The sequence below is a fragment of the Panulirus ornatus genome, chromosome 20, assembly GCF_036320965.1.
Source record: "Panulirus ornatus isolate Po-2019 chromosome 20, ASM3632096v1, whole genome shotgun sequence".
Lineage (NCBI taxonomy): Eukaryota > Metazoa > Arthropoda > Malacostraca > Decapoda > Palinuridae > Panulirus > Panulirus ornatus.
In genome coordinates, this window is record NC_092243.1 from 37,363,167 (window position 1) to 37,388,212 (window position 25,046).

General features: G+C 43.9%; 1 protein-coding gene across 1 annotated transcript in view; it reads left to right on the plus strand.

The window, feature by feature from the left end:
• Positions 1-9,094: 9,094 nt before the first annotated feature.
• The window catches only part of LOC139755950 (uncharacterized), a 1,365,710-nt gene continuing 1,349,758 nt past the window's right edge, over positions 9,095-25,046 (plus strand). The window contains exon 1 of the mRNA XM_071674739.1: positions 9,095-9,308. The gene's annotated coding sequence lies outside the window, so the exon portion shown is untranslated. The remainder of the gene's footprint in view (positions 9,309-25,046) is intronic.

The following is a 25,046-nucleotide window of genomic DNA, read 5'->3' on the forward strand; positions in this document are numbered from 1 at the left end:
ATACTTCCCACGTATTCCCTGCATGTCGTAGAAGGCGACTAAAAGGGGAGGGAGCGGGGGGCTGGAAATCCTCCCCTCTCGTTTTTTTTTTTTAATTTTCCAAAAGAAGGAACAGAGGGGGCCAGGTGAGGATATTCCGAAAAAGGCCCAGTCCTCTGTTCTTAACGCCACCTCGCTAATGCGGGAAATGGCGAATAGTTTGAAAAAAAAAAAAAAATATATATATATATATATATATATATATATATATATATATATATTATATGTGCTGAAAAAGGACTGATGATTGGGAATACCTGGTTTAAAAAGCGAGATATACATAAGTATACTTATGTAAGTAGGAGAGATGGCCAGAGAGCGTTATTGGATTACGTGTTAATTGACAGGCGTGCGAAAGAGAGACTTTTGGATGTCAATGTGCTGAGAGGTGCAACTGGAGGGATGTCTGATCATTATCTTGTGGAGGCTAAGGTGAAGATTAGTATGGGTTTTCAGAAAAGAAGAGTGAATGTTGGGGTGAAGAAGGCGGTGAGAGTAAGTGAGCTTGGGAAGGAGACCTGTGTGAAGAAGTATCTGGAGAGACTGTGTACAGAATGGAAAAAGGTGAGAACAATGGAAGTAAGGGGAGTGGGGGAGGAATGGGATGTATTTAGGGAATCAGTGATGGATTGCGCAAAAGATGCTTGTGGCATGAGAAGAGTGGGAGGTGGGCTGTTTAGAAAGGGTAGTGAGTGGTGGGATGAAGAAGTAAGAGTATTAGTGAAAGAGAAGAGAGAGGCATTTGGACGATTTTTGCAGGGAAAAAATGCAATTGAGTGGGAGAAGTATAAAAGAAAGAGACAGGAGGTCAAGAGAAAGGTGCAAGAGGTGAAAAAAAGGGCAAATGAGAGTTGGGGTGAGAGACTATCAGTAAATTTTAGGGAGAATAAAAAGATGTTCTGGAAGGAGGTAAATAGGGTGCGTAAGACAAGGGAGCAAATGGGGAACTTCAGTGAAGGGCGTAAATGGGGAGGTGATAACAAGTAGTGGTGATGTGAGAAGGAGATGGAATGAGTATTTTGAAGGTTTGTTGAATGTGTCTGATGACAGAGTGGCAGATATAGGGTGTTTGGGTCGAGGTGGTGTGCAAAGTGAGAGGGTTAGGGAAAATGATTTGGTAAACAGAGAAGAGGTAGTAAAAGCTTTGCGGAAGATGAAAGCCGGCAAGGCAGCAGGTTTGGATGGTATTGCAGTGGAATTTATTAAAAAAGGGGGTGACTGTATTGTTGACTGGTTGGTAAGGTTATTTAATGTATGTATGACTCATGGTGAGGTGCCTGAGGATTGGCGGAATGCGTGCATAGTGCCATTGTACAAAGGCAAAGGGGATAAGAGTGAGTGCTCAAATTACAGAGGTATAAGTTTGTTGAGTATTCCTGGTAAATTATATGGGAGGGTACTGATTGAGAGGGTGAAGGCATGTACAGAGCATCAGATTGGGGAAGAGCAGTGTGGTTTCAGAAGTGGTAGAGGATGTGTGGATCAGGTGTTTGCTTTGAAGAATGTATGTGAGAAATACTTAGAAAAGCAGATGGATTTGTATGTAGCATTTATGGATCTGGAGAAGGCATATGATAGAGTTGATAGAGATGCTCTGTGGAAGGTATTAAGAATATATGGTGTGGGAGGCAAGTTGTTAGAAGCAGTGAAAAGTTTTTATCGAGGATGTAAGGCATGTGTACGTGTAGGAAGAGAGGAAAGTGATTGGTTCTCAGCGAATGTAGGTTTGCGGCAGGGGTGTGTGATGTCTCCATGGTTGTTTAATTTGTTTATGGATGGGGTTGTTAGGGAGGTGAATGCAAGAGTTTTGGAAAGAGGGGCAAGTATGAAGTCTGTTGGGGATGAGAGAGCTTGGGAAGTGAGTCAGTTGTTGTTCGCTGATGATACAGCGCTGGTGGCTGATTCATGTGAGAAACTGCAGAAGCTGGTGACTGAGTTTGGTAAAGTGTGTGAAGAAGAAAGTTAAGAGTAAATGTGAATAAGAGCAAGGTAATTAGGTACAGTAGGGTTGAGGGTCAAGTCAATTGGGAGGTAAGTTTGAATGGAGAAAAAGTGGAGGAAGTAAAGTGTTTTAGATATCTGGGAGTGGATCTGGCAGCGGATGGAACCATGGAAGCGGAAGTGGATCATAGGGTGGGGGAGGGGGCGAAAATCCTGGGAGCCTTGAAGAATGTGTGGAAGTCGAGAACATTATCTCGGAAAGCAAAAATGGGTATGTTTGAAGGAATAGTGGTTCCAACAATGTTGTATGGTTGCGAGGCGTGGGCTATGGATAGAGTTGTGCGCAGGAGGATGGATGTGCTGGAAATGAGATGTTTGAGGACAATTTGTGGTGTGAGGTGGTTTGATCGAGTAAGTAATGTAAGGGTAAGAGAGATGTGTGGAAATAAAAAGAGAGTGGTTGAGAGAGCAGAAGAGGGTGTTTTGAAATGGTTTGGGCACATGGAAAGAATGAGTGAGGAAAGATTGACCAAGAGGATATATGTGTCGGAGGTGGAGGGAACGAGGAGAAGTGGGAGACCAAATTGGAGGTGGAAAGATGGAGTGAAAAAGATTTTGTGTGATCGGGGCCTGAACATGCAGGAGGGTGAAAGGAGGGCAAGGAATAGAGTGAATTGGATCAATGTGGTATACCGGGGTTGACGTGCTGTCAGTGGATTGAATCAGGGCATGTGAAGCGTCTGGGGTAAACCATGGAAAGCTGTGTAGGCATGTATATTTGCGTGTGTGGATGTATGTATATACATGTGTATGGGGCTGGGTTGGGCAATTTCTTTAGTCTGTTTGCTTGCGCTACCTCGCAAACGCGGGAGACAGCGACAAAGCAAAAAAAAAAAAGAATATATATATATATTTATATATATATATATATATATATATATATATATATATATATATATATATATATATATATATATATATATATATGTATATATATATATATATATATATATATATATATATATATATATATATATATATATATATATATATATATATTATCCCTGGGGATAGGGGAGAAAGAATACTTCCCACGTATTCCCTGCGTGTCGTAGAAGGCGACTAAAAGGGGAGGGAGTGGGGGGCTGGAAATCCTCCCCTCTCGTTTTTTTTTTTAATTTTCCCAAAGAAGGAACAGAGAAGGGGGCCAGGTGAGGATATTCCCTCAAAGGCCCAGTCCTCTGTTCTTAACGCTACCTCACTGATGCGTGAAATGGCGAATAGTATGAAAGAAAGAAAGATATATATATATATATATATATATATATATATATATATATATATATATATATATATATATATATATCCTAAATCTATACACTTTACGATACTCTACGACAATCAAATTTTGTCCAGCGAGGTCGAGAGATTCCCTCATCTTCAAGCCAAGGTCTTCTTCAGTCCGTTACGTTTTCTATTATTAACGACCCGTAGGTAACTGTCTGCCAACCCGCTCTTGTTTCATTCTATTTCGACCAGTCTCCAATGTTCTGGATTCATCTTTCACCTGTTATCATTTATTTCTCGTGATCTTGTGCGCGGATGTTCGACGTGGCCAATCAACTCTGTTGACTCGATTCCAATCTCAGAAATACAAAAGTTCCTTACGCTATATTTCATATATATCTTTTTTTATCGATAATTCTCTGAGGCAGTTCTCTATGTCTTATTTCATTGTGATGTCAGTTTATAGTATCATGTCACTGTGGTGTTCACTTTGCCTTGTTCAAGTAGATCAATTATCATTGTTCTTCATCTTTAGTCCCATGTATCAGAGCTACTGATATATAAGTGTGGAATATTATCATCATATAATGTAACTCTCCTATATCTTGTTTTGTCGTTATAATGATATATCACCAACGTACGTGAACAACATGTCTTGCAACAGACATGCAGCAGAAACCTTACTGCTGGTAGACTTATGTCACAGTTCCGTTCATAACAAGAAATTAACATACATTTTTTGGTCGAAACTTTCCAAGGCCCCGACTGAGGAAACAGATAAACAATTTTACGTTTGGAAAAGTTTTGAAGAAAAATGTGGATATGCTAATGAGGGCGTGTGTTGCTGCAAGGCCCGGCAGTAATATGGAGGTGGAGAAATTTGGTGGTAATGTGGAGGTGGAGAAATGTGGTGACAGTGGGAGATGCAGTGGTAGTGGGAGAAGTGTTGGTAATGCAGTGGTGGGTACATGTGTGAGCATTATGGTAGTGAGTTTCCTCAGTGGTAATGTGGTTGTGTTTAGAAGAAAGCTAATTTCACTGTGGAAGTAAGAAGATATGGTAGAAATTTGGTTATACCAAGACTTGATGGCAGTTTGGTACCCCGAAGCACTGGTATTGGCCTGTGTAGGACGAGGTGACGGGCTGAAGCCGGAATAGTAGCAAGCACAACGCCGACTAAAGATGTTACCGAATTTTGTCTTTTTGTTACGCCGCGAGTGAAAAGTCACCTCCTCCGGCCAGGCTAAAACATCCGAGTACAATCTCGTTGAAGAACTTCTCACTTAAAGGAATCCTTCCTTTCTCACTACTGATTGCAGCGTACTTCCGAAGCAGCAGGAGCCCCTGGAGAAGGAGTCCTTCAGGGTTGTGATGATGATAACATCATTGGCTGGTTGGGTGAATTACTAGCATCACGTGACCGGCTGGTGGGTATAAAGTGACAGCGTTGATCTGACTCAGCACAAACTGCTGAGTACAAGCTGAGGTACAAGTGAGCACAGTTCCGGCTCATACACTGTAACACTAGTGCCGGAGGTACACAGTATCAGACGATGGAGGGAAGCATTACTACCTGGTGACTACAGCATTGTGAGCTGGGCTGTAGCATTAATGCTGGCCGACAACAGCACCAGCTGGTGAGCTGTAGTGTTAGAGGAATACATCACCAGCTGGTGAGGTGTAGTGTTAGTGTTAGAGGAACACATCACCAGCTGGTGAGGTGTAGTGTTAGTGTTAGAGTAACACATCACCAGCTGGTGAGGTGTAGTGTTAGTGTTAGAGGAACACATCACCAGCTGGTGAGATGTAGTGTTAGTGTTAGAGGAACACATCACCAGCTGGTGAGATGTAGTGTTAGTGTTAGAGGAACACATCACCAGCTGGTGAGGTGTAGTGTTAGTGTTAGAGGAGCACATCACTGGCTGGTGAGGTGTAGTGTTATCCACTGGCTGGATGGCTGAAGCGATGATGTGACCTCATAAGCCACTACGGGATGTTCTCTGAGCCTGGAACACGTAGTGGTTGGTTAATTACTGTTCACAACATTGCCAACATCGTCTCCAGTGGTTGTGATATTTAACAGCATGACTATCATTCTTTTCTCTAATTAGGAGACGATTGTTGAGGATCCTTGAGCATCCTCTTGACGTTTTCCTTCAAAATGTTCCAGTCACACATGACAGTAATTGCCTTGTCTTGGAAAACAGAAAGCAGCTTTAAGTTAGTTTTAAAACATGGGTTGATGTGGTCCTCTGTACACGAGCATTCTCTTGCGGTTAGCTTTACAAGGAAATATTCTCACTCAGACACAAGAGTTCATCTTACAACACTACCTGAGTAGTCAGGATAGTAGACATATCCTTGACCAAAAGTAATTAACTAAGTGTATCACACTGTACCTCACTTTCCATACATCCCATTATGGAAATAAGACCACCTGAGATGCTTTTGTGGAAATCCCTCTTTTGTTGACATAATGTAACATTATTATACGACCAACTGTGCTTTTGTTGGAGGAAATTTGGACTTTTCACTTTGCAAGAGGAAGTGACTTTCCAGGTTCCTTTCATCATATGTTTTCTTTATTATGTTATCATCGTAAATGGTAAAGTTCTATAACGTACTGTGGTTCAGCTCCACCATCTTCTAATAAGACAATATCGCCAGTAATGTTAGAGTTTGTTCACCATAAGAAGCGAAGGCTAACAAAAACAAAAACATGGATGATGAAATGTCGTCACCAGGCCCTCTGAATGGTGAAGTGTGATCACCAAGCCTTCTGGATGGTGAAGTGGGTTCACCAAGCCTCCTGGATGGTGAAGTGTGATCACCAAGCCTCTGGATGGTGAAGTCTGATCACCAGGCCTCCTGGATGGTGAAGTGTGATCACCAGGCCTCCTGGATGGTGAAGTGTGATCACCAGTCCTCCTGGATGGTGATGTGTGATCACCAAGCCTCCTGGATGGTGAAGTGTGATCACCAGTCCTCCTGGATGGTGATGTGTGATCACCAAGCCTCCTGGATGGTGAAGTGTGATCACCAAGCCTCCTGGATGGTGAAGTGTGATCACCAGTCCTCCTGGATGGTGAAGTGTGATCACCAAGCCTCCTGGATGGTGAAGTGTGATCACCAGTCCTCCTGGATGGTGAAGTGTGATCACCAGGCCTCCTGGATGGTGAAGTGTGATCACCAGGCCTCCTGGATGGTGAAGTGTGATCACCAAGCCTCCTGGATGGTGAAGTGTGATCACCAGGCCTCCTGGATGGTGAAGTGTGTTCACCAGGCCTCCTGGATGGTGAAGTGTGATCACCAGGCCTCCTGGATGGTGAAGTGTGATCACCAGGCCTCCTGGATGGTGAAGTGTGATCACCAGGCCTCCTGGATGGTGAAGTGTGATCACCAAGCCTCCTGGATGGTGAAGTGTGATCACCAGGCCTCCTGGATGGTGAAGTGTGATCACCAGGCCTCCTGGGTGGTGAAGTGTGATCACCAAGCCTCCTGGATGGTGAAATGTGATCACCAGTCCTCCTGGATGGTGAAGTGTGATCACCAAGCCTCCTGGATGGTGAAGTGTGATCACCAAGCCTCCTGGATGGTGATGAGTGATCACCAAGCCTCCTGGACGGTGAAGTGTGATCACCAGGCCTCCTGGATGGTGATGAGTGATCACCAAGCCTCCTGGATGGTGAAGTGTGATCACCAATCCTCCTGGATGGTGAAGTGTGGTCACCAAGCCTCCTGGATGGTGAAGTGTGATCACCAAGCCTCCTGGATGGTGATGTGTGATCACCAAGCCTCCTGGATGGTGATGAGTGATCACCAAGCCTCCTGGGTGGTGAAGTGTGATCACCAGGCCTCCTGGATGGTGATGTGTGATCACCAAGCCTCCTGGATGGTGATGAGTGATCACCAAGCCTCCTGGATGGTGATGTGTGATCACCAAGCTTCCTGGATGGTGATGAGTGATCACCAAGCCTCCTGGATGGTGATGAGTGATCACCAAGCTTCCTGGATGGTGAAGTGTGATCACCAAGCTTCCTGGATGGTGAAGTGTGATCACCAGGCCTCCTGGATGGTGATGTGTGATCACCAAGCTTCCTGGATGGTGATGAGTGATCACCAAGCCTCCTGGATGGTGATGAGTGATCACCAAGCTTCCTGGATGGTGAAGTGTGATCACCAAGCCTCCTGAATGGTGAAGTGTGATCACCATGCCTCCTGGATGGTGATGAGTGATCACCAAGCTTCCTGGATGGTGAAGTGTGATCACCAGGCCTCCTGGATGGTGATGTGTGATCACCAAGCTTCCTGGATGGTGATGAGTGATCACCAAGCCTCCTGGATGGTGATGAGTGATCACCAAGCTTCCTGGATGGTGAAGTGTGATCACCATGCCTCCTGGATGGTGATGAGTGATCACCAAGCTTCCTGGATGGTGAAGTGTGATCACCAGGCCTCCTGAATGGTGAAGTGTGATCACTAAGCCTCCTGGATGGTGATGTGTGATCACCAGGCCTCCTGGATGGTGAAGTGTGATCACCAAGCCTCCTGGATGGTGATGAGTGATCACCAAGCCTCCTGGATGGTGATGTGTGATCACCAGGCTTCCTGGATGATGAAGGGCGATCAACAGACCTCCTGGATGGTGAAGTGCGATCACCAGGCCTCCTGGATGGTGAAGTATGATCACCAGCCATCGTGGATGGAAAACATGATCACCAGGCCTCCTAGATAGTGAAGTGTGATCACTAAGTCTTCTGGATGGTGAAGTATGAAGCCAGGCCTCCTGAATGGTGTGATGTGATCACCAAATCTCCTAGATGATGAAGTGTGATCACCAGGCTTCCTGAATGGTGAATTGTAATTACCATATCTCCTGGATTGTAAAGTGTGATCACCAGCCGTCATGGACGATGAAATGCAGTCACAAAGCCTCCTCGATGGTGAGTGTTATCACCAAGTGTTCTTGATGATGAAGTGTGATCACCAGGCCTCCTGGATGGTGAAGTGTGATCACCAATGTCAGCATGAGGTCAGGTGACCCAGGGTGTCAGCATGAGGTCAGGTGACCCAGGGTGTCAGTACATCAACCGTTGCTCCGGCCAGTCGTCTGCCAGTGTTGACGTCCTCGGTCAACATAGATATAAGCCTAACCCAGCTATGGTCATCAACTGGTAAACAAATAGCATTTATTGATAACCTGAAAATGATATCCAGTAAATACAACAGAAAACGAGACACCAGACATCAGGTTTATGCTTGTCAACAATATCTCAGCCAAACTACCGGTTCGATGGTTCAAACTGCTGGTTATGACGTCATATCAACAGTCCTCACCCACCACCACGAGCAGGTCAGCACCGTCAGTTGTGCCCTGACCTCAGGTGAGGACAGACGTAGGTCACGTCCACTGCGATGTATCATGTGCTACACATATACCAGATGATGACACATACTAGTGTGAGTTGTGGGTAGCAACACCACAAGTGTAACGCTAGAAAGTGTAAGTTTTGAACACCACAGAATATTATAGTCTGACTTATTCACAGAAACATCATCAAATGGCGAGAATAATTCAGATAATACGTTTCATGTGATCGGAAAATATGTGTTTGTAGAAAAAAAACCTGGTGAATGATTTGTGTTGGAACTCACGTGACTGTGGCAGAAAATGGAAAATGTAAACATTTAGACCAACTGGTGCTGGTCAGGTCGGGCGCAGCAGAGCTCCTGCTCATGTTACTCGTCCACCAAACATGGAGTAAATGACTCATGATACGAAACAGTGAAAAAAGAAATGTGTAAAGTGAGAAAGAAGACCAGAAAATTGTGAGATTATCTTTAATTGGACAAGATAATAATTTTTTGTAGAGCAGTGCTGGTGAATGGCGTGATTGTATCATAGAATTCAGAATTATGATCACTATGTGAATATAGTGTTGACCACTTGGTAATGTTATACAAGGGACCAACTCGTGAAAGCCACAGAACTCCTGAGTGATGGTTGCCATGGCCCTACACCTGCCAGACGTAGGAAGAAGGTACGTCACATGTTTACTTATTCGCTAACTTGTTTGCTAGCAATAATGTGTCACCAATTATGGATCACGTGTTGCATGCTCTTTGAGCTCATGTTTCATCTGGTCATAAGGTACATACACACAAGTTTCATGCTGTTTGGATGATCAATATCAATTATAGTAAGCTATATTTTGCTCGCTACTTGGCGATCATGTTTCAACAATTATACGTTATATGTTTCACGCTGTTTGGTGATCATGTTTCAACAGTTATAAGTTGCATGTTTCATGCTGTTTGGTGATCATGTTTCAATAATTATAGAATATATGTTTCATGCTGTTTGGTGATCATGTTTCAGCAATTATAGGTTATATGTTTCCTGTCGGTTGGTGATCATGTTTCAATAATCATAGGTTACATGTTTCATGCTGTTTGGTGATCATGTTTCAACAGTTATAGGTTATATGTTTTATGCTCTTTGGTGATCATGTTTCAACAATCATAGGTGTTATGTTTTATGCTGTTTGGTGATCGTTTCAACAATTATATGTTATATGTTTCATGCTGTTTGGTGATCATGTATCAACAGTTATAGGTTCTATGTTTCATGCTGTTTGGTGATCATGTTTCAACAGTTATAGGTTATATGTTTCATGATGTTTAGTGATCATGTTTCAACAATTATGTCACATGTTTCGTGCTGTTTGGTGATCATGTTTCAACGATTATAGGTCATATGTTTCATGATGTTTGTCGACCATGTTTCAGGTAAGTGTAGGTTGCCTGCCATCCTATGGTTCAATTTCTCTTGACCAGGTCTTCCATCACAATACCAAGCGGATGTCTCGTTGTGAACTTTACTCTCCAATCTGTAGCTGTCATAAAGTAGTTCACGAGCGACAGACTTTTATAGTTTCTTGAGAACATAATGAAACAATAATGAACTTTATCTTATGATATGTAGCTTGGCAGTCACAGCGCTTTCCAGCTGCGAAGAGTTTCATAATCGGTTAAATGAATTTCTAACCAAAGTATGAGATTAGAACAGATGGATGTAGGGGAGGCATATATATATATATATATATATATATATATATATATATATATATATATATATATATATATATATATATATCTTTTTTTTTTTCTTTTTTCTTTCAAACTATTCGCCATTTCCCGCATTAGCGAGGTAGCGTTAAGAACAGAGGACTGGGCCTTTGAGGGAATACCCTCACCTGGCCCAATTCTCTGTTCCTTCTTTTGGAAAATTAAAAAAAAACGAGAGGGGAGGATTTCCAGCCCCCCGCTCCCTCCCCTTTTAGTCGCTTTCTACGACACGCAGGGAATACGTGGGAAGTATTCTTTCTCCCCTATCCCCAGGGAATATATATATATATATATATATATATATATATATATATATATATATATATATATATATATATATATATAATCAACCGTTGATTGTGAGTTGCGTGTCATATCTGATAATTAAATCATCCTCTAACTCGTTACATAAACGTTTCGGGAAAAATATTTCATTTTTTGATATACTTTTAGGAAAAACTACTGGTAGATAATAGAAAATTAGATAAAAAAAGATCAAAAGCCACCTTTTGGTTTTGGTCTTTTTAAATCAAAATATTTATTGTCTAGTTATACATACACAAAGTATTTCAGTGAGAGTATGGGCTAAGGGTACATATCCTTGGGTAGGTGAAGTATACACCATACAATATGTATGGTTGACACGATGGGGTGACAGGTGGGCCCTAGTGGGGCCCAGGGTCCCAGAGGGTCCCCTTCCCGTCAGAGAGGTATGCAGGTCTAAGATACATTAGATACATAATAGATGATTACAGAGTAGCAAATGTTACAGAGGCCAACATTTGTGTAATAAAAGGATACACATACAGAACATCTTGTTAACATTACAATTGCGTATATACACAAGCAAATTACCTCTACGTTGAGGTGTGTCTATGAAACAGGACACAGTGTAGCGTACATTCAGTAATATTGATGACAGTATGAAAGGTCAAAGATACATTACATGTGGGACAAGTAGTTACGAAATAAACGTGCACTGGTCGGAGTACAAAACGCAATGGACAGTTTGACAGTTTGGCATTTCTATTCCTCTTAAAAGAAGGCAGAGCAGAAGCTTGGTCCATAAATTTCTTTATCTGACACAAAGATGTTGGAGACTGGGGTCCATGTGAATAAGATACATATATTCTTTTCACAGTAAAGAGAATTATATCATTTGACACCTTTGAAATTATGAAACGCATGATATATAGAACTACTTGAACCAAAACTAGGCTAACGGTCCTTAGATATCAACATTAAAAGAAAGTAGATAATCTTCCTGGTTAGGATCTGTCTTCATAGTGTGTATGATCTTAAGTTTGAGAACATACGGAATGAGTCAAGTCTCGTCTATATATGTGTCTAGGTATGTTGATATTATCCCACATCTGTGTAACTATAAGATCCTCATAAGAAATAATGTGTGCTTGTTTGTCTTTGGCAAGTTCGACACTGTTACTGGCTTTAACAAAACTTCCTCCTTTAAATGCACGTTGCCTTTTTCCATTGGCTGAGTTAGGGCAGGGCATGTGGACTTTATTGCAATGTCGCCAGCAAGGTTGGCGATTTCGTTAAATCTTCATATCTAATGAGTGCTGCACCGGCAGACATTAAACATGACGAAATATCTTTCTTAATTAGTATTTCTGGACCATTATGTTGGTGTATGCACCTGGACTATACTTTGAACATCACTGAGGACCATCATGATGGTGTATATACCTGGAATATACTGGTAACTCGGCAGTGAGGACCATGATGATGTAGATATTGGCAAACATTTGAAGTGTTAGAACTTGGCATTACATTTGAAGACGGATCTTGGCAAATTTCTTAACTCTTCTCCTCACATCTTGATATTTTCACCTCAAATGCAGTATAACTCACTGTGTTGTTGTGTGCTGTACGATACGTTTGCAGGTTCCTCCCTCCACCTCCCCTCCCTCCCAAACTGAGGTTATATGTCTTCTTCCAGGAGCCATTTTACTGATATTATCTCAGACATATAATCCTTTTACCGGATGTATAGTTTCTGTCGTTGTCTCATCCATTCTCATTTTGTGTATGTTTACTCTTATTTCATTTACACGTAAAACAGCACATTTTTCTATAGGTTTTTTCAGAGCCTCCTTCTGACGGTCTGTTTTACGCAGCAGACGCTGGTGAGTGAAGTAGGTGGCGACTTCAGCGGAATACTGTAAAAGGACCACGTCCTGTGTGGATTGAGCTCTGATGGTTTAGGGCCATTGAACTTCCCAGTACATGCTGTGCGTGTATAAGATTCACGAGGAACAGCAGAGTGATTGTGGTTGGATGCTGCAGGGCAAGCCTCCTTGTAGGTTAGATATGTGTTGTAGTTCCGTCGCCGTCTGGTAGCCCGCTCGTGTGGTCCTGTATGGGTCAGTGTAGGGCTGGTACATAATGTGGCAACATCAGCCATTCCTGCCTGTAAGTTTGCCTATGGGTTGACTGATGGTACAGAAATCCTCATGACGACTGTACTCTACAGTTCACTGGGCTCAACTGTCGTAGATCTTGACACCTGGAAAGAGAACGCGCTACAATAGATAGTTTGTTATACGTGTCTGACTGAGTGGGTATGGTACCTCAGAGGCTGAGGCAGTCGTTCCCCCAGAGAGAGGTGTGTCTGTGCTGACATCAGAAATGTAAACATTTCTGATACTTGAAATATTTCCAAGTATATGATCGAATGCAAGGTAAGGTATAAGTGCAGCATGAACTGCTCCCGTGTTAACGGTTGGTCAACGGCAATTAAGCTTCATGATACAGTGTGACTCTGCCATATATACAGTGGACTCTTGTATGTCTGCTGACGTAAATGTTGCTAGGAAGCGGGCGTTCCCCAACGATAGATAAATATATAAAGAACGGCTTATTGAATTCAGGCGGCCAGTCAGCTAAATGTACACAATTGTGGTACTTCAGATACTACGGACCTGGGAGATCATAACAGTAGCTAGTTAACGAATCATGAAAGATCTTAAGCTGATCAAGGTGGAGCTAGATATTTTCCACGCTCTGGATAAGCCCGTGAGTGAGGTACAACCACGTCTACCTCCAGCTGGGAAAGTCAACCTTGTCAATACTCTGTTTCCGTGAGGTGTGAACCCAGGCAGTATTGACTCTCTACTTCGAGGCTTTCATATAGTGACCTGGAGACGACTGGGGTCGGTGTGTACGAGGGTGACTGGGTAAGGAGTGGAGACGTGTGAGAGGGAAGTACACTGATAGATGACATCTACATACATTGCTATATTTCATGATGCAAATATACAAATGAGTAAGACCAAGGAAAAATGCTGAGTAATTATAATTGCAAAATAGAACGTTATTCGCAGCTTAAGATGGAGATCTGGATTATTCCATTGTAATGCTGCAACCCCCCCCCCTCCCTCTGATTAGCTCACACACACACACACACACACACACACACACACACATACACACAGGTCATGCCCATCCGTCCACATGTAACCATCTCAAGGGTGACCTTTACTACACCTGGTATATAGCAGGTAAAGGATGCATTTGAATAGTGACTCAACCATTTTGTTCTCAGTATATTACCCAGGAAACTGTCAAACATTTTAAGTTTAATGAATATGAAAAAAAAGCAATATAATTTTCCAGCAATTTAAGTGTTCCATGTAATGTGTCAGAGTTTCCAGCCTGTTACAATAGTATGGTGTTGGCTACAGTGTGGCGGTGTGCATAGTGAGATGTTGTGATGTCAGCAGAAGGGTCGGGGTCAGCATCACACAGCTGCACCATACGTTGTGGTCAGTAAACATTCTTTATCATGGTAATGTACATACTGTAATGTGATGGTGTTTGGTCCTTATTAACTCTCGGCAATACCTATAGCATGAAAATGTTTGCCGCTGTATGTTTAGACACGTGATTTATACGATCTTATCTGATGTTTTAATGATATACGGGGATTAAGAAGATATTATACATCAATATCGTGAAAGGCAAATTTAATAGACTGGTTGTAGGCTGAGTATGATGATGGTGTTGCGTATATTTGATAAGTTATTTCAAGGTTCATCATCAAGACGAAGTCTTATAAAGATTTTCTTGTAACATCCTCGACCTATAGCAAGCTTAATATTGTTATGAATCACACGTGATGACGCCCAGCTGATATGTGACCCAGCCTGCAGTGACGACCACCACTACAGAACCTCACTCACACCTCTCCCGCCACACTCCCACCACACTCTCACCACACTCACGCTACTCTCGCACCACACTCACGCCACTCTCCCACCACACTCACGCCACACTCTCACCACACTTCCACCACACTCACGCTACTCTCCCACCGGCACTCACGCCACACTCTCACAACACTCACGCCACACTCCCACCACACTCACGCCACACTCTCACCACACTCCCACCACACTCACGCCACACTCCCACCACACTCCCACCACACTCCCACCACACTCCCACCACACTCACGCCACACTCTCACCACACTCCCACCACACTCACGCCACACTCTCACCACACTCCCACCACACTCACGCCACACTCCCACCACACTCACGCCACATTCCAACCCCACTCCCACCTCACTCACACCACACTCACGCCACACTCACCACACTCCTACCACACTCCCACCACACTCTCACCACACTCTCACCACACACTCGCCAAACATCCACCACACTCACGCCACATTCCCACCACACTCACGCCACATTCCCACCACACTCACGCCACATTCCCACCACACTCCCTCCTCACTCACACCACACTCACGCCACACTCCCACCACACTCACGCCACACTCCCACCACAGTAACGCCACACTCCCACCACACTCACGCCACACTCACGCCACACTCCCACCAAACTCCCACCACACTCACACCACCCTCTCGCCACACTCTTACTACACACTCGCCACACATCCACCACACACGTGCCACACATCCACCACACACGTGCCACACATCCACCACACACTCGCCACACATCCACCACACACTCGCCACACATCCACCACACACTCGCCACACATCCACCTCACTCTCGCCACACTCACGCCACACATCCACCACACTCACACGCCACACTCCCACCACACTCCCACCACACTCACGCCACACTCCCACCACACTCTTGCCACACTTTCACCACACTCCCACCACACTCACGCCACACTCCGACCACACTCACGCCACACTCCCACCACACTCCCCACACTCCCACCACACTCACGCCACACTCCCACCACTTTCTCGCCACACTCTCACCACACAATCGCCACACATCCACCACACACTTGCCACACATCCACCACACACTCGCCACACTCCCCCCACACTCTCACCACACTCACGCCACACATCCACCACACTCACACGCCACACTCCCACCACACTCTCGCCACACTTTCACCACACTCACGCCACACTCCCACCACACTCCCGCCACACTCCCACCACACTCTCGCCACACTCTCACCACACAATCGCCACTCATCCACCACACACTCGCTACACATCCACCATACGGTCGCCACACATCCACCACACTCTCGCCACACTCCCAGCACACTCACGCCACACTGCCACCACACTCACGCCACACTCACGCCACACTTCCACCACACTCCCACCACACTTCCGCCACATTACCACCACACTCATGCCACACTCCCACCACACTCATGCCACACTCCCACCACACTCTCACCACACTCGCACCACAGTCCATGATACAGCCTACCACTGGCCTCATTTATCCTGACGTCTTACACTGTGTTGTGCTTCTTGCTTATTGAACCTCCATCACATGTTCATCATGACAGCAAACCAATGATGTTTGCGTAATGAATATAACATCTGAGAAACATATCATCAAGCATGAACACTCATCCATACATGGTGCAGTTCGACATACTGCAGGATTTTTAACATAAAACTTTAGGAAAATATCATTCTGTGGTGTTATGTGGATTATATATCAAATACATATCATTTTACATATACGATGGTTATATGTTAGCGAGTCTTTAAACAACCACCCTGTAGAAAAAAAATGTTAAGGCATTTTCTCAATTGCATTTAAACAATTAAGCCACAGTGGAGAACACAAGGATGGTGTGCAGGGTAGGGAATAGGTAGACACTGGTGAAGTGATATTGATAATGCCATCCCGCACGAAGGTCACAATACAACTTCATCATTAATGTTGTCTTGATACAATATTCTGCCAACGTCATCATTGTGGTGCTTCAAGGTAGGACCATCATCACACCCCACACATCATGCTTCACTTTCCTCTACCCTCACGCCACGTTTTCCTTCCCACCTCCCTCACCCCTCCACCAACCCCGCCCATGGTCATTCCACCTCTGGTGTTCATGACTTTCTATCTTTCCTCACTTGGGTCAAGGTAACACCAATACCACAGTCAATGTATCACTGGTGTCACAGGATGACTGGCGAGGTCTCACGGCCTGAGCTCACACAACGCCTCTGTTTACCCACGTTTGGACTCCACCTCACCAGTTGATACTCTCAGCTTCACATGACACGGTGAGGAAGGAGTGACATCGTAATAACTTGTTAGAGACCCAAGTTAACACCACATATAGTGAGACGTTGTGGATCCTAGTAACGAGCTCGACATGATGAGCAAAACTCTGCACAATGAAAGCAGAGAAGTAGCGAGATAGTACACCTTGGGTTCACACCTCACGCGAAGCGAGTATTGACAACGCTGGCTGTCCTGGTGGAAAGTGGAGGAGGCTGACCACCTACGTGTACATAGTCAGGACGACAGTTATACTGGGAAGTTTAAACACTACAGTTTATACATCATACACTCGGTGATGATTAATTGAACAATATTATGAGTAGTTATAGTAATACAGTAGTTGACATACCACAGTTTAACTTATAGAAAACGGAGCTGTTAACTTGGTTAAGTAAGCACTTGTTCATGGATGGTCTATGACATTCAAAGTGGCAGGTATAGGACTGTTCTTACATCTTTCTGCACGAACTCTGACTGCTACAAGATCTCGTTGCCTTCCCGTCTACGTACCTAGGTTGAAAATTGTAATCAGGTGCAGTGCTGGGAAATGTAGAGGTTAAAGATCGAGTGATTACATGAATGTCAGGTGCGACAGTAGGAGTCGCTACCCTAGAGGGAATGACGATGACAACTGTCTGTCACCTGTTAGGCCGACGTGAGAGCGTAGTGTGTAACGCTGCTGAGGGTAAGCCTGGCTGGGAAAACTAGGGAGTTTGTGGGTCACCGTTCGTTGCTTACAACCGTAGGTTGTGTAAGATTGAGAGTCAGAGTGACCTGTGGGTAATGTGACGCCATGATGGTCGTCACCATGGCTGTGTGGACACACAGCATCTGGGTGTTGCGCGAGCTGGGCTGCTACGGTGGTGTATATTGCTGTGAAAGGCAGTGCTGTGATGATGACGTCATGTCTTATCTCTCCATAGAGAGCTGGGCTGTGTATAATCTTGTTGCTGAGACTCGGTAGGCTGTGAATAACCTTGGTGCTGAGATTGATTAGGTTATCAATAGTTCTGACGCTGAGATTAATTAGGCAGTGAATAGCCCTGGTGATCAGTCTGATTAGTCGTTAAGGGGAATTTGTGATGTGTCACTAGATTTTTAAGATCAGAGTTGGCGAATTGTGTCATAGCCGTAATCATCAAAATGATCGTCAGTCTTAACCATCATTTAAACATAATGTAGGCGATCAACGCCTCAGGATATGACCCCTGGAACGTTGTCCTTACAGTAAGGTTAAACGCACCTTCCTTTGTGTCTGGAACCAGTCAGTGAGGCAATCAAAAGGCGTTACTCCGAGTTAAGCTGGATTCAGTGTCCCTGATGATGAGTGCCCGATTGAGGAAGTGTTTGTTGCCGCTCCTCAGTAGCCCCATAGCCTTCACTGACACGTCTTTCATGATGATCTTGTAATAGCTCACAGGTAAGGCAGTTCAGGATCTCTGCCGCCTCACCAGCAGACGACAGAATGAAATAGCGCATTGTTAAGTTTTCTTTAATGTTCTGTATATACAGATCAGCAGAGTCTCACTCCTGATATGGTCACAGCTGAGGGAATTCAGGCACGAGAAGATTAAACATTAAACTGAATTGCCGCCATCGCTACTGCGTGTTTGTGGTCTATCTCGGCCCACTGCTTCTCTTAGCGGAAGTTTCTTTTCGCATTACCACATCTTCCCCTTCCATACTTCTGCTTTTCCGTTCATACTCTTTGTTTCTCTTCCTGAGTCAGAATACTGAGGCGAGTTTTCTTCGAACCCAAAACGTATGTCAATTACTTGTTCCTTAGCGGCTGGATCAGATGTCTGTCTGTTCACCACTCGAGTTAACTGGCTGTTGACCATAATCAAACGTGACGTGGACGTAGGTCAGATTGGCTGCCTTGCCCATGAGACCATAATCCACGGCTTCCTAACGTCATTGCTCCTGGATCGTGACACAATGGATTGGAACACAACGAAACTAATGATGCGAGCACAACGAATGTAGTGAATTGTGTGTGTGTGTGTGTGTGTGTGTGTGTGTGTGAGTGAAATTCTGTGTAGTCAGCCCCTGTTCGGCCGGCAGAATATGTGAAGTATGTGTAGTGTGTTATCCGTATCCCAAGCGGATCAAACCCTCAGGTCAGTTTATCGTCTTTAACCGAGTTACGTACGTACGGGAGGGAGTTACGTACGTACGGGAGGGAGTTACGTACGTACGGGAGGGAGTTACGTACGTACGGGAGGGAATAAAACCACCACCGCGTCACAGGGTTCGTGATTCCCGGCCAAAGCCAGGGTGACGTCAACCCGAGCGGACGTCAGCAACAATATCACTCAAGAGATGGAAGCCGGCATCAGCAGAGTGGAAGTTTACAACACAGAGATTTGAATAAGTGTATTCATTCACCGTGAATAGGAATAATTAACATACACAGTTAGACATGATAAATGGAAGAAATGGATAGAATATACTTTATCCACACAGGTTGTGGAGGGTTAGCAGGATGAAGACATGACGCGATCAGAGGTGTCACCGTGACATACATGCCTCGAGAAACACTGTGGTTCATTATTAATTTAAACAGTGACAACTTAAGTTATACAATCAGTTAGATGTAATTACTAAGTATGGTAGCTCTCTCTCTCTCTCTCTCTCTCTCTCTCTCTCTCTCTCTCTATATATATATATATATATATATATATATATATATATATATATATATATATATATATATATATATATATATATATATACCTGGGGACCTGAGGGGAAAAAGAATACTTCCCACGCATTCCTCACGTGTCGTAGAAGGCGACTAAAGGGGACGGGAGCGGGGGGCCAGAAACTCTCCCCTCCTTGTATTTTAACTTTCTAAAAGGGGAAACAGAAGGGGTCACGCGAGGAGTGCTCATCCTCCTCGAAGGCTCAGATTGGTGTGTCTAAATGTGTGTGGATGTAACCAAGATGAGAAAAAAGGAGAGCTAGGTATTATGTTTGAGGAAAGGAACGTGGATGTTTTGGCTCTGAGTGAAACGAAGCTCAAGGGTAAAGGGGAAGAGTGGTTTGGGAAAGTCTTGGGAGTAAAGTCAGGGGTTAGTGAGAGGACAAGAGCAAGGGAAGGAGTAGCACTACTCCTGAATCAGGAGTTGTGGGAGTATGTGATAGAGTGTAAGAAAGTAAATTCTAGATTGATATGGGTAAAACTGAAAGTTGATGGAGAGAGATGGGTGATTATTGGTGCATATGCACCTGGGCATGAGAAGAAAGATCATGAGAGGCAAGTGTTTTGGGAGCAGCTGAATGAGTGTGTTAGTGGTTTCGATGCAAAAGACCGGGTTATAGTGATGGGTGATTTGAATGCAAGGGTGAGTAATGTGGCAGTTGAGGGAATAATTGGTATACATGGGGTGTTCAGTGTTGTAAATGGAAATGGTGAAGAGCTTGTAGATTTATGTGCTGAAAAAGGACTGGTGATTGGGAATACCTGGTTTAAAAAGCGAGATATACATAAGTATACTTATGTAAGTAGGAGAGATGGCCAGAGAGCGTTACTGGATAACCTGTTAATTGATAGACGCACGAAAGAGAGACTTTTGGATGTTAATGTGCTGAGAGGTGCAACTGAAGGGATGTCTGATCATTATCTTGTGGAGGTGAAGGTGAAGATTTGTGGGGGTTTTCAGAAAAGAAGAGAGAATGTTGGGGTGAAGAGAGTGGTGAGAGTAAGTGAGCTTGGGAAGGAGACTTGTGTGAGGAAACCAGGAGAGACTGAGTACAGAATGGAAAAAGGTAAGAACAAAGGAGGTAAGGGGAGTGGGGGAGGAATGGGATGTATTTAGGGAAGCAGTGATGGCTTGCGCAAAAGATGCTTGTGGCATGAGAAACGTGGGAGGTGAGTTGATTAGAAAAGGTAGTGAGTGGTGGGATGAAGAAGTAAGATTACTAGTGAAAGAGAAGAGAGAGGCATTTGGACGATTTTTGCAGGGAAAAAATGCAAATGAGTGGGAGAGGTATAAAAGAAAGATGCAGGAGGTCAAGAGAAAGGTGCAAGAGGTGAAAAAGAGGGCAAATGAGAGTTGGGGTGAGAGAGTATAATTAAATTTCAGGAAGAATAAAAAGATGTTTTGGAAGAAGGTGAATAAAGTGCGTAAGGCAAGGGAGCAAATGGGAACTTCAGTGAAGGGGGCTAATGGGGAGGTGATAACAAGTAGTGGTGATGTGAGGAGATTGAGTGAGTATTTTGAAGGTTTGTTGAATGTGTTTGATGATAGAGTGGTAGATATAGGGTGTTTTGGTCGAAATGGTGTGCAAAGTGAGAGGGTTAGAGAAAATGATTTGGTAAATAGAGAAGAGGTAGTAAAAGCTTTACGGAAGATGAAAGCCGGCAAGGCAGCAGGTTTGGATGGTATTGCAGTGGAATCTATTAAAAAAGGGGGTGACTGTATTGTTGACTGGTTGGTAAGGTTATTTAATGTATGTATGATTCATGGTGAGGTGCCTGAGGATTGGCGGAATGCTTACATAGTGCCATTGTACAAAGGCAAAGGGGATAAGAGTGCGTGCTCAAATTACAGAGGTATAAGTTTGTTGAGTATTCCTGGTAAATTATATGGGAGGGTATTGATTGAGAGGGTGAAGGCATGTACAGAGCATCAGATTGGGGAAGAGCAGTGTGGTTTCAGAAGTGGTAGAGGATGTGTGGATCAGGTGTTTGCTTTGAAGAATGTATGTGAGAAATACTTAGAAAAACAAATGGATTTGTATGTAGCATTTATGGATCTGGAGAAGGCATATGAAAGAGTTGATAGAGATGCTCTGTGGAAGGTTTTAAGAATATCTGGTGTGGGAGGCAAGTTGTTAGAAGCAGTGAAAAGTTTTTATCGAGGATGTAAGGCATGTGCACGTGTAGGAAGAGAGGAAAGTGATTGGTTCTCATTGAATGTAGGTTTGCGGCAGGGGTGTGTGATGTCTCCATGTTTGTTTCATTTGTTTATGGATGGGGTTGTTAGGGAGGTGAATGCAAGAGTTTTGGAAAGGGGCAAGTATGCAGTCTGTTGTGGATGAGAGAGCTTGGGAAGTGAGTCAGTTGTTGTTCGCTGATAATACAGTGCTGGTGGCTGATTCATGTAAGAAACTGCAGAAGCTGGTGACTGAGATTGGTAAAGTGTGTGAAAGAAGAAAGTTAAGAGTTAATGTGAATAAGAGCAAGGTTATTAGGTACATTAGGGTTGAGGGTCAAGTCAATTGGGAGGTAAGTTTGAATGGAGAAAAAGTGGAGGAAGTAAAGTGTTTTAGATATCTGGGAGTGGATCTGGCAACGGATGGAACCATGGAAGCGGAAGTGAATCATAGGGTGGGGGAGGGGGCGAAAATCCTGGGAGCCTTGAAGAATGTGTGGAAGTCGAGAACATTATCTCGGAAAGCAAAAATGGGTATGTTTGAAGGAACAGTGGTTCCAACAATGTTGTATGGTTGCGAGGCGTGGGCTATGGATAGAGTTGTGCGCAGGAGGGTGGATGTGCTGGAAATGAGATGTTTGAGGACAATATGTGGTGTGAGGTGGTTTGATCGAGTAAGTAATGTAAGGGTAAGAGAGATGTGTGGAAATAAAAAGAGTGTGGTTGAGAGAGCAGAAGATATTATACTTTATCGCTGTCTCCCGTGTCAGCGAGGTAGCTCAAGGAAACAGACGAAAGAATGGCCAAACCCACCCACATACACATGTATACACTTACACGTCCACACACGCACATATACATACCTATCCATTTCAACGTATACATATACATACATACACTGACATATACATATATACACATGTATATAATTCATACTTACTGCCTTTATTCATATCCGTCGCCATCCCGCCACACATGAAATGACAACCCCCTCCCTCCGCATGTGCGCGACGTAGCGCTAGGAAAGGACAACAAAGGCCACATTCGTTCACACTCAGTCTCTAGCTGTCATGTATAATGCACCGAAACCACAGCTCCCTTTCCACATCCAGGCCCCACAAAACTTTCCATGGTTCACCCCAGACGCTTCACATGCACTGGTTCAGTCCATTGGCAGCACGTCGACCCTGGTATACCACATCGTTCCAATTCACTCTAATCCTTGCACGCCTTTCACCCTCCTGCATGTTCAGGCCCCGATCGCTCAGAATCTTTTTCACTCCATCTTTCCACGTCCAGTTTGGTCACCCACTTCTCCTCGTTCCCTCCACCTCTGACACATGTATCCTCTTTGTCAATCTTTCCTCACTCATTCTCTCCATGTGACCAAACTATTTCAAAACACCCTCTTCTGCCCTGTCAACCACACTCTTTTTATTGCCACACATCTCTCTTACCCTTTTACTACCTACTCGATCAAACCACCTCACACCACATATTGTCCTTAAAAATCTCATTTCCAAAACATCCACCCTCCTCCGCACAACTCTATCTATAGCTCACGCCACGCAACCACATAACATTGTTGGAACCACTATGCCTTCAAACATATCCCTCTTTGCTTTTCGGGATAATGAATCTCCCCTTCTACACATTTTTCAACGCTCCCAGAACTTTCGCCCTCTCCCCCACCCTGTGACTCACTTCCGTTTCCATGGTTCCATCCGCTGCCAAATCCACTCCCAGATATCTAAAACACTTCACTTCCTCCAGTTTTTCTCCATTCAAACTTACCTCCCAATTGACTTGTCCCTCAACCCGACTGTACCTAATAACCTTGCTCTTATTCACATTTACTCTCAGCTTTCTTCTTCCACATACCTTACCAAACTCAGTCACCAGCTTCTGCAGTTCCTCATCCGAATCAGCCTCTATCGCTGTATCATCAGCGAACAACAACTGACTCGCTTCCCAAACTCCCTCATCCACAACAGACTGCATGCTTGCCTCCCTCTCCAAAAATTTTGCATTCACCTCCCTAACAACCCCTATCCATAAACAAATTAAACAACCATGGAGACATCACGCACCCCTGCCGCAAACCAATATTCACTAAGAACCATTCACTTTCCTCTCTTCCTACTCGTGCTCATGCCTTACATCCCCGATAAAAAACTTTGCTTCTAACAACTTGCCTCCCACACCATATATTTTCAATACTTTCCACAAAGCATCTTTATCAACTCTATCATATGCCTTCTCCAGATCCATAAACGCTACATACAAATCCATTTGCTTTTCTAAGTATTTCTCACATACATTCTTCAAAGCAAACACCTGATCCACACATCCTCTACCACTTCTGAGACCACACTGCTCTTCCCCAATTTGATGCTCTGTACATGCTTTCACCCTCTCAATTAATACCCTCCCATATAGATTTCCCAGGAATACTCAACAAACTTATACTTCTATAATTTGAGCACTCACCTCTATCCCCTTTACCTCTGTACAAAGGCAATCATGCATTCCGCCAATCCTCAGGCACCTCACCATGAGTCATATATACATTAGATATCCTTACCAACTAGTCAACAACAGTCACTCACTTTTTTGATAAATTCCACTGCAATACCATAGAAACCCGCTGCCTTGCCAGCTTTCATCTTCCGCAAAGCTTTTACTACCTCTTCTCTGTTTACCAAATCATTCTTCGTCTGTTTCCTTGCGGTACCTCGCTGACGCGGGAAACAGCGGTTAAGTATAATATATATATATATATATATATATATATATATATATATATATATATATATATATATATATATATATATATATATCCCTGGGGATAGGGGAGAAAGAATACTTCCCACGTATTCCCTGCGTGTCGTAGAAGGCGACTAAAAGGAGAGGGAGCGGGGGGCTGGAAATCCTCCCCTCTCGTCTTTTTTTTTTTTTTTTGATTTTCCAAAAGAAGGAACAGAGAAGGGGGCCAGGTGAGGATATTCCCTCAAACGCCCAGTCCTCTGTTCTTAACGCTACCTTGCTAATGCGGGAAATGGCGAATAGTTTGAAAGAAAAAGATATATATATATATATATATATATATATATATATATATATATATATATATATATATATATATATATATGTGTGTGTGTGTGTGTGTGTGTGTGTGTGTGTGTGTGTGAGTGTGCGTGTGTG